General features: G+C 43.7%; 1 pseudogene; it reads right to left on the reverse strand.

Annotated features, from left to right (window-relative positions):
• Positions 1-5,272: 5,272 nt before the first annotated feature.
• Positions 5,273-8,678, reverse strand: LOC136540139 (peroxisomal ATPase PEX1-like; annotated as a pseudogene).
• Between the last annotated feature and the right edge of the window lie 4,317 nt (positions 8,679-12,995).

Here is a 12,995-nt window from a genome sequence, read left to right on the forward strand (position 1 = left end):
TCATCACAAGGAACAACGGGCATGCAGCACGATCCAAACAGATCGCTCATGAGGCTCATCCTACAACAAGAGGTCAATGGAACCCTGAGTACAAAAGTACTCAACAAGACTTAACCGAAATAAAACTGATAGAACTCAGGAATGCGGCTCATGGGATTCAAGGTATGGCTTTAACAATAATCAAAGTTCTTTTGCGTAAAAGCTCTTTAACAAAATTCTTTATTCAAAGTAAAACTTATAAGTACACATATGAATCTGCTGATCCGTAATGAGATCATGAACTTCATATCCAACTTTCAAACCTTTCTCAAGTTCCAGTTATTAATACTACGATGATGAACAGTGAGTTGAGTCTCCATAACCGAGGAGCAACGACGATTCGAACCGATTAAACCCAGCTGGGAATTCCAGACCACACGACATATGCAGGTCCCGACCTACATATACCAACCTACTCAGATCCTCTAAAACAAGAACGGGTCCGCGCCACCCGAGAATACAGTACTCCACCAATCCAGCCCATGCCACGTGGGTACACGCTATTCCCGCCATCTCTCCACTCCCAGTGCGCGAGTAGCCATTCTCGTAATAGAATCAAGTTAAGGCTTACCGGAGTATGTGGTTAGTACTACAAATTCTCACCTCATGCAATTCAACAACGGACGTGCCTTAATCGACACAGGCGGAAAGAACCCGCTCACAAGACCTCCATGTCTTGTGGCTCACACACACCGAGTCCGCCCGGTCTAGATTTATTACTCCACATTCCCATATCACATGATAACATAAGTTAACCAATTCCATTTAAACTTGCAGGTGGCAGGTAATCACCGACTTTCATCGTTCTACGCATAGCTAAGCAAAACTAGGCATATACGAATTTAAAACTGGTAATATGGTAATATGGAATAACAAGGTTGGTAATACCAATTTGACTTTACTTGACTCCTAATCACTTAATGCAGTAAAAAGAAGCAAAAGCGAAATCAATTGTAAAATACAAGGTAGGGTTGTATGCATCCGGGGCTTGCCTTCGTTGACGGAAAAGTGGTTCCTGCGACGTTTCACAAGTATTCGATCCGACCTCAATAGACGGATAATCTCCTCCGCAACTTGATTAACTACCACGTGTTCACCTTCGTTCAACTACACGTAGTAACAATGCCATGTTTAACATGATGCGGAATACCGAAACATGATGCTCGATGATGGATGCAAAATTAACACTTTGAATACAACTTTCCTTCACGTACAGTTACAAGTCAAACTAATCAAACCTTTTTTCGGCAACACCCAAATCAATTGCCAAGGATCATTATCAACTAATGACCCAGGACATCACTCAATCAAAAAAAAATTCAAACAAAACCTAATTCATTAAAGGTTACTATTTGCTTTTATGAATTAATTATTTAATTCAAAATTATGAAATAAATTCAACTTATTCTAATTGAGCTCAAAATTTTTGTAAATGTTCATTACATAATAAGTAAGTGGCAAAACAAATTTCATAATTTTTGGACAATTAAATAAGCCTAGAAAAATCATGGAAATCTGTTTATTAATAAATTGAGTAATTTTTATCACATTCAAAAAGTACTGAAAAACATTATTTAATATTTTTCTTAAATACTATATATCACAAAAGAAGTTCACACAAAAAATTTCATAATTTTTGGAGCTCTAAAATAAATCTACACAAAAATAACAAAAACAAACACTATTCATTCAAATCTGAAAATAGAAAAATTCCATTTGAATGTTGAGTCACTGACAACCCGACCCCACCTGTCATCCCTAATCTCGTGCGCTGACCACGGTAACGATGGCAACTGACCGGCGATATCTCGACGATGGCGAGATCAATGGTGGACGGCGAAGGCACTTACATGATCACTACATCACGGCGCATCGATTTGTGGCACAAACACCGACCGATTACTGCCTGGACCAAGCACTACGTCGGCCATGGCAAGGCACAACGGCGCGCGGCTACGCTACGCCGACGACGCAAGCACGGTAGAGGTTAAACGCTTAGCACAGAAGGGTTCAGCACCTCACCCCAGAACACGACTGAGCAACGAGCAGGGTCAGAGGAGCAACGAAGAGACCTGGGCGACGTTCTGAGCAGGCACGGCGGAGCAGATCATCGTCGATGGCGATGTTTCGGGAGCTATGGTGGTCAAAATGAGAAATCAATGGGTCATGTAGTTACTACAGCATCGTGGCGAAGCTGAAACAAGACTCAGCAGGGCAAGAGGATCACCGTTAACATGCTGGCCACAGCGAAGCACTCGCGACATGGACGCTGCCGCGACCGCGAGGAAGAAGAGCGCGCACCGCGTAGTTTCCGGTGAAGACAAGCCACCAGGACTAGTTTGCTGGATGCGCAAGGAACTAGCGGAGCTGGGACATGCTTTGCTGCGATGGCGTGGGCGCTAGTTCGACGGCAAAAGCTCAACGGAGCTATGGCAACTGTGGTGGTGGAAACAGAAGGAAAGGAGCGGGGGCAAACGACGATGGCCAGGGCTAAATAGAGCGGCTCAGAAGCACAAGGAAGCCACATAGGAGACTTCTCCATGCCAGCGCGAAAGCCGAGGACGTCCACGCGCGTGCCTGGGAAGCGAACCGAAGGTCGCCGACGGTTGTAGCTACGGCGTGGAACACTGTTCACAGTATTTACAAGTTGCTATTCGCCAAAATTCACAAATTACTCTCAAATTTTTCATAACAACTCAAAAATCTCCAAAAACAAAGTTGTTCAAAATCAAAAGTTCTACAACTTTGCTTTTATAACTAACCCCTAATTCAGTCTAGATTTTGAAATGATCTTTTAAATTCAAATAGGGGATATTTAACGAATTACGCCTTTTTGAATTACTCCAAATTTTTCTAAACAACTTGAAAAACTCCAAAAATAAACTTTGTATAACTGGTCAAGCTCTACACTTTTGGTTTTGGGCTCAACCCCAAAATATGCTTAGATTTGAAATGGATTTCAGGGTAGGGTTTAAATACTAAAAATCATCCAAACCAAATTTTGACATGATTCAAACAATTCAATTCAACACTCATAACACAAATGTAAACTTGTTTTAGTGAAATGCATATCAAAGTTTGCAATTTGACCAAATGCCTTGCAATGCATATGATGACATGTCATGTTTTTAATATTTAAACACCCAGGGTGTTACAACGCCCTCAGCTCCAAGGCTTGCTGGTCATACTACTCATCCAGAGCAAGTAGGTACGTGGTCAAGTGCACCACGGTAGGACTATCTTCTTGCGCATCCCACCCTTGCAAAGCCTCCATGTGAGCCCTCCATGCCCATCGATTCCTATCTAAGGGTGGAAAGAACCTCATGGGGGTACGGGCAACGGGCTCTTCATAGAGCGGGCAAAGGTACTGCAAGGCTTTGCGGGCCACAACCTGGTAGGTGTCGGTGAAGCTAAACCTAGTTGTGGTCACACTCCAGGCTTCAGTGATGTCGGGAAACTCTTCACTCTTCTCAATGTAGACGGTAACCTCACACCGATCGGTGCCATGCTTCTCATACTCATAGCCCTCATACCTGGGACGATCTTTGACTTCGAGCTTTTGCAGGGTGGCATGCAGGATTCTAGGAAAACCCTCAACATTCAGGTAGTAACTACTAACCCAGGCTCCTGCCATTTCTGGCGGTGGGCTACAAAGAAGGGCTGAGCAAAAAGCTTGCTCAAAGGGAAAACCTAAGCGAGCTAAAGTGCGCCGAGTGGTGGTACCAATGGCTAAGCCAGGCTCTGCTTATAAAGGCAGAGTAGTCTGTGGTCCTAACGTGGTTCACTAGGGTTCCTGCGCGGGATCACTACGAACGAATCGACCAAGTTCCACGCGTTCGAGGCGAGTGACGTGCGGTGCCATTACTGAGTTGTACGACTGCAGGGCAAGGGTCCGACAAGAGCGTAGAAAAGGGGTACGAGAAGACATGGGTCACTACTGATGTGACTCACGGGCGAACGTGGAGCACAAAGCCATAGTGCAGACCTAACTCTGTAACAAGCACGAGTAGGCCATGCACACTATGACACGTACGGACACCTATGGATGGCGTATCTGCCAGCAATATGGCACAATAATGCACAAACAGGCTATGCATTAATGCACGTCCTATGTGTTCAGAGGTGAGCGATGTCCGAGGCCATTAATGACTAATACGGCTGCAAGACAAGGATTCTGACAAGAGCCTAAAAAAGAGTGCGGGGAGACTTAGGGTCATGGTAGGCGTAACCGCAGGCGACGCAAAGCACAAAGCCACAAGGAACGAGCGCCTCTGCAAGCATGGATGCATATGCAACTTATGGTAGCTGTAGTAATGGCGACCAACCCCTAACCACCGACCATCTCGGGAGCAAGCGTGCACACAACCCAAGCCGTGTCTTAGATGCATGGATGCATGTGTAAGTACAAATGGTCCTGCATGGTCGGTGAATCGTTTTTATCTGATGGTAAGGAGGAGAGGCATTAAATGTGTCCTACCTGTCCCGACTTGTTTTTATCTGATGGTAACATGAAGGAGAGGCATCAAATGTGTTCACCTACTGTCGACCCACCCTACGTAGGTGAAGATGTCAAGTGCTTTCAAACTTACTTAGTGAATTTCTGGATATCTTAGGGAATGGCTTCGGACACTGCTCGTTTCATGCGCGTAAATATCCTGTCGCTGTCCTTTTATTGGTCTCCGCACCAGACTAAATAGTGGAATGCGCCAGGACCAATGACCGCTCCACCATTACAAAGGCCAGTGGTGCTCAAAGGAAAAGCTAAGCGAGCTAAAGTGCGCCTAGTGGTGCCAATGCCACTGGTGCTATGATAAACTATATTCGGCAGATCTAAGTGGCTCCAGTATCACCAAAAAACAAATGGTGCTTATTCGGTACGTAGCCAAAGGTTTCAGGGGCACGTAGCCCAGCTGTACAAACCAAATGGTGCTTATTCAGCAAGCTAAGTGGCACCAGTATCACCACAAATCACACTCATTGCCCACGTAACCAAATCAACACCCTCTCCTTGCAAACCACTAGCTTATCCTCTGGCTAGAGGCCCCCACTGAGTAGGCGAGCACATCTATGATCTATCTAAGACGACTGCTACATGTTAAGAAGCGGATCGTTCATCATAACATTAATTACAGAACAGCCGAGGATTACCGCGTTTTCTCTTCGAAGTTCTATTCCTACTATTCACCATTGTACAAGATTTGCGACAAGTGCTATGAAACCCTGATTGCAGCACCTTCGACCACCTGCAGGTCCCTCCAATGGCCCTGCCGCATCCAAGTATACTAACACAAGTGACCCTTTGTAAGGTTTCTTTGTACATTTTGTTTCTCTTCGAATGATTGCACGTGGCATGACTTGATAAGTACACCAGTTAGCAGCCTTCATGTGGGCCACTAGTCAGATAATAATAACCAGATTAGTGTCTGATGTATAATGAAAAGTAGTTCATCGAAATGCTCAGCAAATTCAAATTTCTGAAGAACTGATGGAGACCATAAAGAGTACTGCCATACTGTCCAATTTTTGCAGCACATCAATATTGCCCAAGGAAAGGCTCAAGCTAGTGTGACCTTTTTGCCTTTGGACTCTCTTGCCTGCACCGAATTCTTCCATTAATTATTCGATGAATCTCATCATGTAGCAAAAAATACTAACCAGATACTGGAACTTTTCAACGAAAACATCATGGTTTGACTTTTGAGGATTTAAAAATGAGAATGAGGTGCACCTTTGTCGAAATAGACTTCCTGGATGACACGAATTCACCAAACTCTCTATCATACCGCTTCTTCTCGTCTGCTGGTGTGGAAGGTCTAGCCTTCCTAGTGACAGACATGAGAAGTTCTTTGCTGATGCATGGTTCTCTTTCTGGGACACCGTTCTCCTGGTTGTACAAAAGTTCATGAACTGCTGCTAATCCAGCATCCGTTAGAATAGCAGGCAGATCAGCACCAGTAAATCCTTCAGTTAGAGAAGCAACATCTTCGAGACTGGCATCACTTGCCAGCGAAACCTGAAGACATTAGAAAGAAGCAACCATTGACAACATTAATGACAATGACGATAACACTCTCATAGTCTCGTGAATTCATACGGATTCACAATATGCATAAATGTATTAACCTTCTCAGCTTAAAATCATTCACAAAGTTGAACAAGATTACAAATGAGACCCCAATCAAGAGAGGCTGAAAAGCGGGCAAGACAAAAGGTAGCGCTGTTCTAAAGATGCAAGATAACAAAGAAAGCACATAATGCCTAGAAATTTTGGTGAAGCTAGATATTATGATGTGAAATCTCTCAATCATGACAGTCAACACAGGAAAACAGTCACAGAAGCAACAAGCAACCATTTTCCAGAAAGAAGGCTCACCGTCCTAGAATGCACCTTCAGAATTTCTAAACGTTCATCCCATCGAGGGAAATCACAAAAGACTAGACGATCAAACCTTCCAGGCCGCAAGAGCGCAGCATCAATTAGCTGTGGGTTGCTGTGCAAAACAATAAGCAATCCCATCAAAAGACGCAACACAAAATAATTAAATAAACAAGCTACTTAGTCACAATTTCCCTAAGATCAGCCCAAAAAATATCCTCACGACATTTTCATCTCTCTGTAAAAGTATAGAATAAAAGAGCTCGAGACTAGGACTGTAGAAACTATAACAGTTGGCATGCTTTGCACAGCTAACCTCGTAGCTACAAATACAAATACTCCAGTCAAGGTTTCCACACCATCCAGTTCCGTCAAGAACTGCATACAAACGAAAAATGCACACTTAGATTGTTCTTTTGTTTTCTGGAAATAACAATTAAGATAAGACAATCTATCATTATAGCAGCAAGGAGAGTATAAGACAGTTGCTTACCTGATTAACTACACGATCAGAAACTCCAGCACTATGGGCTCCTCGTTGGGGTGCAATGGAGTCAAATTCATCAAAGAATAATAGGCAAGGTGTTGCTGCAATGGCCTTTGCAAAAAAGTCGCGAACCTGGAATTGGTTTACTAACATTACAAACGAGATGATCTAGGTGTCTTCTGTAATTCTGATCAACACCTATACTCGTAACTGGAGAACAGGGTTGTGTAAAAAAGCTACAAGGAAATATCCTAAATCTTCAAATATCTTTAGCATAAGAAAAAGGGAAAAGGCATAAACGTTTGTGTAATGCTCAAAGGAATGAAAAGTTCCTTACAGATTGCTCAGATAAACCAATATACTTATTCAATAGCTCTGGACCCTTGACTGAAATGAATCGCAAAGAACAAGCAGCAGCTGCAGCTCTCACAATGTGAGTTTTACCACATCCAGGTGGTCCATACAAGAGAATGTTCGACCGCAACCGCACAGGTGCCTTGGTAAAGATATTTGGGTATTTTGATGGCAGTTCAAGAGTCTACAAGAAGGAACACAAATATAAGTAGGAACATCTACACCCTTAAAAGGTGCCTAAAAATATTTAGTTTTTTTTCCATGAGAGTGTTGATGAAACCAACACCCTTAAAACAAGAAAGCAAGAAGATGTGCGCCTCTCTAATGATAGTACTGCTTCATTTAGCCCTCCAACATCCTCCCAACCACCATCTTTATCATCAGGAGCATATTTCCTAAGATCACGCATGGCGACTGGAAGGAAGCCATGCATTGCTTTAGAGAAATCTTCCATCAGCAAAGTTCGTTTCAGAGAGCTGTGAGAAGCATTAGAAGGCAGAAGAAAGCGATAAGCGGCAGCATGCACAGCCCTATCAACCAAAATTTCCCTGCGACACAATAGCATACATATAAGATGAATACCTTTTTCTCACCTCAATCCATGCAAAAGAATATTTGTCTGCTACTGTGAATATTTGTGACTTTGGTTCATAATCATAACTACCTAAGAAGCACGTTTTCCCTTATTTTTGCTTGTTGAAAGAATTGGTCCATAATTATGATCACAAAAATATGATTAAGTTGGTTATAAAGACCATTGTATGATAAGAGTTAGAATTAGCAAGTCATATGCATCATAACCTTCACATTTTGATGCTATCTCTGATAGAACTTCCTCAGAACACAGTAACTCATGCTCCTCAACTTGATGCTGCAATAGTGCTTTGCGCTCAGGGACTGCAAGAGCAGGAAGCTCAATATGGAAATCAAATCTCCCTGCAGGGTAAAAATGTGTTTTCATTAGTATACTTGAAGTCACTGACTCAACCAGCACACTTTAAAGAAAATTAGAAAAAGAAGTAACCAGAAGAGGTTAAGTCTTGAGGAAGACTCTGAAGTGATTGAACTGAAGCCATAAACACGATAGGTCCATACCCGCATGTATTTCGAATCTTATCCTAGAAAGCAGTCATGCCATTAAAAATAAATAAATAACTACTCACAGGGAAAAGGATAACATGGTAAAATAATTGTAACAACCATAATCAACACTTATTCTTAACAAATTTCAACAATGTGAATAAAGGAAAGTGTAATGACATATCTTTACCTTGTACTCATCCATAATGTCAGACAAATATCTCACAAGAGAATCAGAAGAACTGGACGATTGAGACACTTGAGATCTGAAGAGACTGAAATTACACCGTCCAGATCATCAAATATGATGATCGAAGGTGAATGAAGCAGTGCTTCGGACATTCTGTCTTCAATTTCTTGCCTTGTCTCCTTAGCCTTGCCAAGTGCAAGTTTGGAACAATCTATGTATATTCAGTTCTTCAAAAAATAGATGATATCATTAAATTGCAAGGTTCTTCCTTTCAGAATAAGAAATTTAATTTTAAACCTGCTCGCTTGGTGTTTCACAAGCATTTGTTGCCTACAGGATGGATTCCCTATTATTAAGTCTTATACCTCTAGCTGAAATTGCACACACTGTTTAGACATATACAGCAGGCTAACAAGTATCCTAGTCACACTAAAGGAATAACTAAGCAAAGTACTGAAAAAATACCTTATCTGATTTTTTTAGATCAAATACCTCATCTAATTTTTTTAGACGAAATACCTTATCTGAATTAACTTAGATGATACATATATAACCAGCCCCAAATCTACCGCTCGAGAAACACATGCTTCAACAGTTATGAAAATCCATCTTTGCACTAGAGCATTTGAGAAAACAGGTTATGTGTGTGCGCATCAGACAAACATGAGGTGTCCTGGGCTGCTGTCCTAGAACTCAGCGACCACACATGCTGCTGCCATTGTTACTGGGGAAGCCCACAGGAGTCTGTCTTCACGAGGAAGAGTCCCTTGTGTGCACATGGTAAATCCATCTTTGCAGTAGAGCATTTGAGCACACACTTATCACAATGTATTTGAAGAAACATGATAAAATTCTATACCAGTCCGAATATGACTCCTACACATGATCATGCAATGATAGGAATAAGAAAAACAATTGCACAAAAAGTGGCATCTTCACCTTAGATAGAGCAATCCAGTTTTATTCTTTTCTGTTCTGTACTTTTCCTTCAGTAGATGCTGGCTCCTAATTTTTCAAACAACTACACAATGTACAAAAATGATTAAGTTTCTTACACTGTTTTTATGTACATGCACCAAATTTTAGCTAAAAAGAATGCAATATTTAGGAATCGTATTGCTCACACACATCTTTTCAGAGATTAGAGTCAAATAAATTTTCCTGCTCACGTACACTGACTAGAGAACATTCTATTGTCTAGCAAAACTGGAAAAATCAGAGACCCTTCCTGATTTTGCTTGTAAGTTGTGTGTGGTACCAAGACTTTCAGGTTGGAACACAAAGTTGTTCTTTCATGGCACAATACTACTACACATCAATCAAGCATCTGTTCCTTCATGGCACAAGAAAGTTGTTGTCGTTCATGGCAAAAATATATTGCTACTAAATTCAACAACAAATCAATATGTGTATAAAGTTTTGACTTGCATACGTCAATGCTCCAACAATTCAACAAAAAAGGTTAGCTGCATCTACTAAATATCTAGCAGATCTGAGGGAGACAACAGCAGGGCTCACCATTGAATAGGACCAGCAGCACTAACACCGTGCAAACCTGGAGACGACATGCTGAGGCCTGGTCGGAGGGCTTAGCAACACTAACGTCGTGTGGCCTGGACGGACGAGCTCGGCCCTCGACGTGGACCATAGACGCGGGGGCGATGGTGGGATCTGGGATGCGACGGGCCAGAGCAGTAGTGTCACCGGGTTGGTCCGGCAGCGAACCACCACCTCCCCCCCCGTTTGTGCCTCGTCTACGGGATGCGCGGCGGCGACGTTCACAGATGTGGATCTAGGCGCCCCGCTGGTGGAGATGCGATGCGACTTCTTCTGCCGTGGAGGCGCCGTCGCGTGGGGCTAGGGCGAAGCGCCGCTGTGGTCCACAGCGTAGGTGGGAGGAGGCGACCTTGGCGGCGGCGGCTTGACAGCGCCCCGTCCCGCTGTGGCTTCGCGCTGCGCCGCACCTCCCGCTCCCACGCCGCGCCCCACCAGTACGACAACGATCTCCCCGAGCCTAGCAGGCTCCGGTGCGAGTGCCGAGACCGCGGCGAGGAGGAAGAGGAGGAGGAGCCGGAGTAGGAAGCTGGAGGAGTTGGACCGAGGCGTGGAAGGCGAGCAGGAGGAGGAGCGAACCTCCAACGTGGTACCCTTGGGCAGGAGCATCGCTGGGTTTCGCCGAGGAACCAGACCGGCCATGCTGCGCCGCCGGCACCGCGCCGTGCCGAGGGGCACCAACCGCTCGGGCGTGCTCGCGCCGGTGCGCCGCGCAGGGGGTCGCCGTCTCCCCACCGCAAGAGGGGGCGGAGCAGGCGCCGGAGAGGGCGCACCGCCGGTGCAGGCGATGGGGAGGGGCGGCGCTGTGAGAGGCGGAGCAGCGGCGCAGGGGAAGGAAGAGGGCAGGGCGACAGCGACGAAGGAGACGACGGGATGCCGATTGGAGGGGACGAGATATTTTTTTTTTGCAGGCAACCAGTTATCCCGTGAAGCAAGCAAGTGAAGTAAGCAAGCAAGCTACTGTCAGCAGCTTTTGCATGCATGCAAGCAAGGCCTCAGCGGCATGCGAGGATGCGTGCCGACCACCATGCTAGTTAGGCACCGACCATGCATGTCGAGAATCCTCCATCCTCTGCTAGGCGCCACCGTCCATTTGCGTGCCGCGTACAATCGGCTGGAAGCCGTACTTCATTTAATGGGTGCAGTTGCTTCATCTATCTTATCTGAGCCGTGTAATTTCTATCTAACGCATCAAATAAAAAGAACGTACGTGGACAATCTGGAAGACCACCGATTTTGCGTGCCTTCGTATCTTTAATGTGACGATCAAGATTGTCCGGAAATAATGGACGTTGTAGACTAACAGGCCAGTGCCAGGCTGTTCAATGGTCAGGTCAGTGCAGCGCTTTGCTGCTTGCTTCCGTCCGCAAGTGAATAAGGGAGTGTTTGGTTATTCGGTGGCTTCTAAAATTTATGTCACATCAAATATTTAGATATTAATAAAGAGTATTAAATATAGATTAATTATAAAATCAATTACATAGATGGAGGCTAATTTACGAGATGATTTTTAAGCCTAATTAATCTGTCATTAGCATATATATTTACTGTAGCACCACGTTGTCAAATCATGGACTAATTAGGTTTAAAAGATTCGTCTCGCAAATTAGTCGCAAGTTGTGCAATTAGTTTCATAATTAGTCTATGTTTAATACTCCGTACATATGTCTAAATATTTGACGTGACAGGAATGTTAGGAGGTAAACATGGCCTAAAAAAGATAAAAAAATTCTAGCGCTGGCAGTTGCTCCCTCACAGCACCAAGCACCAAAGGCGAGGCCTGTGCATGTCTCCTGCAGGACGTCGCAATCATCATGATTCCTCGTAGGGGTGTTTTTTTTTTCGTTCGGCTGTCAGAATTTTGACCGAAAAATACTGTTCTAACTAAATTATTGTGAGAGAAAAATACTATTTTAACTAAAAAAAGAAGTCGAATAAATCGAATATGGGGTAAGCCGAATGGGGCCAAAGGCACCGGTGAGATGTTCTTAAACGACATCTACTGTAGGACTCGGAGGGAGCAGTGTTTAAAACATACGAGTGAAAAACACAAGAATTAAATAAAATATAGGGGAAAAATAGGAACATAGGATCTGCTTGGTTTACTTTCAAAATTTACCAAACTAAGGATTTAGCACGTCGTGATTTTAGCTAGTATTTGATTGCCTACTAAAACTTGTCAATTTTTCATATTTGGTAGCTTTTTTGTCCAACTTTTGGCTACCAAAACTTTGAGATGGCAAATTTTGGTCGCGAACCAAACAGAACCACAGTGTTAAAAACAGATGAGTGAAAGACAGAAATTTTTTTATAGGAATTTGGAATTCCATTAAGCAACCAGGTCGGCTAAATCGCTCGACACCGAGTACATAATAACATTCTGGCACACCGGCCATCATCGAGGATATTTCCTCAACACACATACTCCCTAAAGAGGCTAGCTCACGTGCTACTCGATTACAATCTCTTGGTACAAATTTCACTTGAGGAGAGATGAAATTTTCAGCTAGCAGATCCTTCGGCTCATGCACCATTCCACCCACCAAAGACAATCTAAAACCATCCCCCAGCAGCGCTTCTACTACCTGCAAAGCATCAGTTTCAAAGATAATATCAGTACATCCCATGACCGCTGCTGTTTTCAGCCCCTCGATACAAGCCCGGAGCTCCATATGCAATGGATTGGAGGCGAAGCGCTGTCGTCCATAACCATTAACCAGACTGAGAGAGGTCGACCACCACCACCATGCATTGGTGTTTGAAATGCAGGAATAAAAGACGCAGTCAAACTTGATATTAACATATATGATTAGACTTTTGTACAATGTTTCGGTCAGCTTGCACGCCAACATACACACGCTACTGTGCTTCATTGTCTTGGACTTCACGAAGAAAAGAAAAAATAAGAGCTAGAA

This window comes from Miscanthus floridulus, chromosome 2, assembly GCF_019320115.1.
Source record: "Miscanthus floridulus cultivar M001 chromosome 2, ASM1932011v1, whole genome shotgun sequence".
Classification (NCBI taxonomy): Eukaryota; Viridiplantae; Streptophyta; class Magnoliopsida; order Poales; family Poaceae; genus Miscanthus; species Miscanthus floridulus.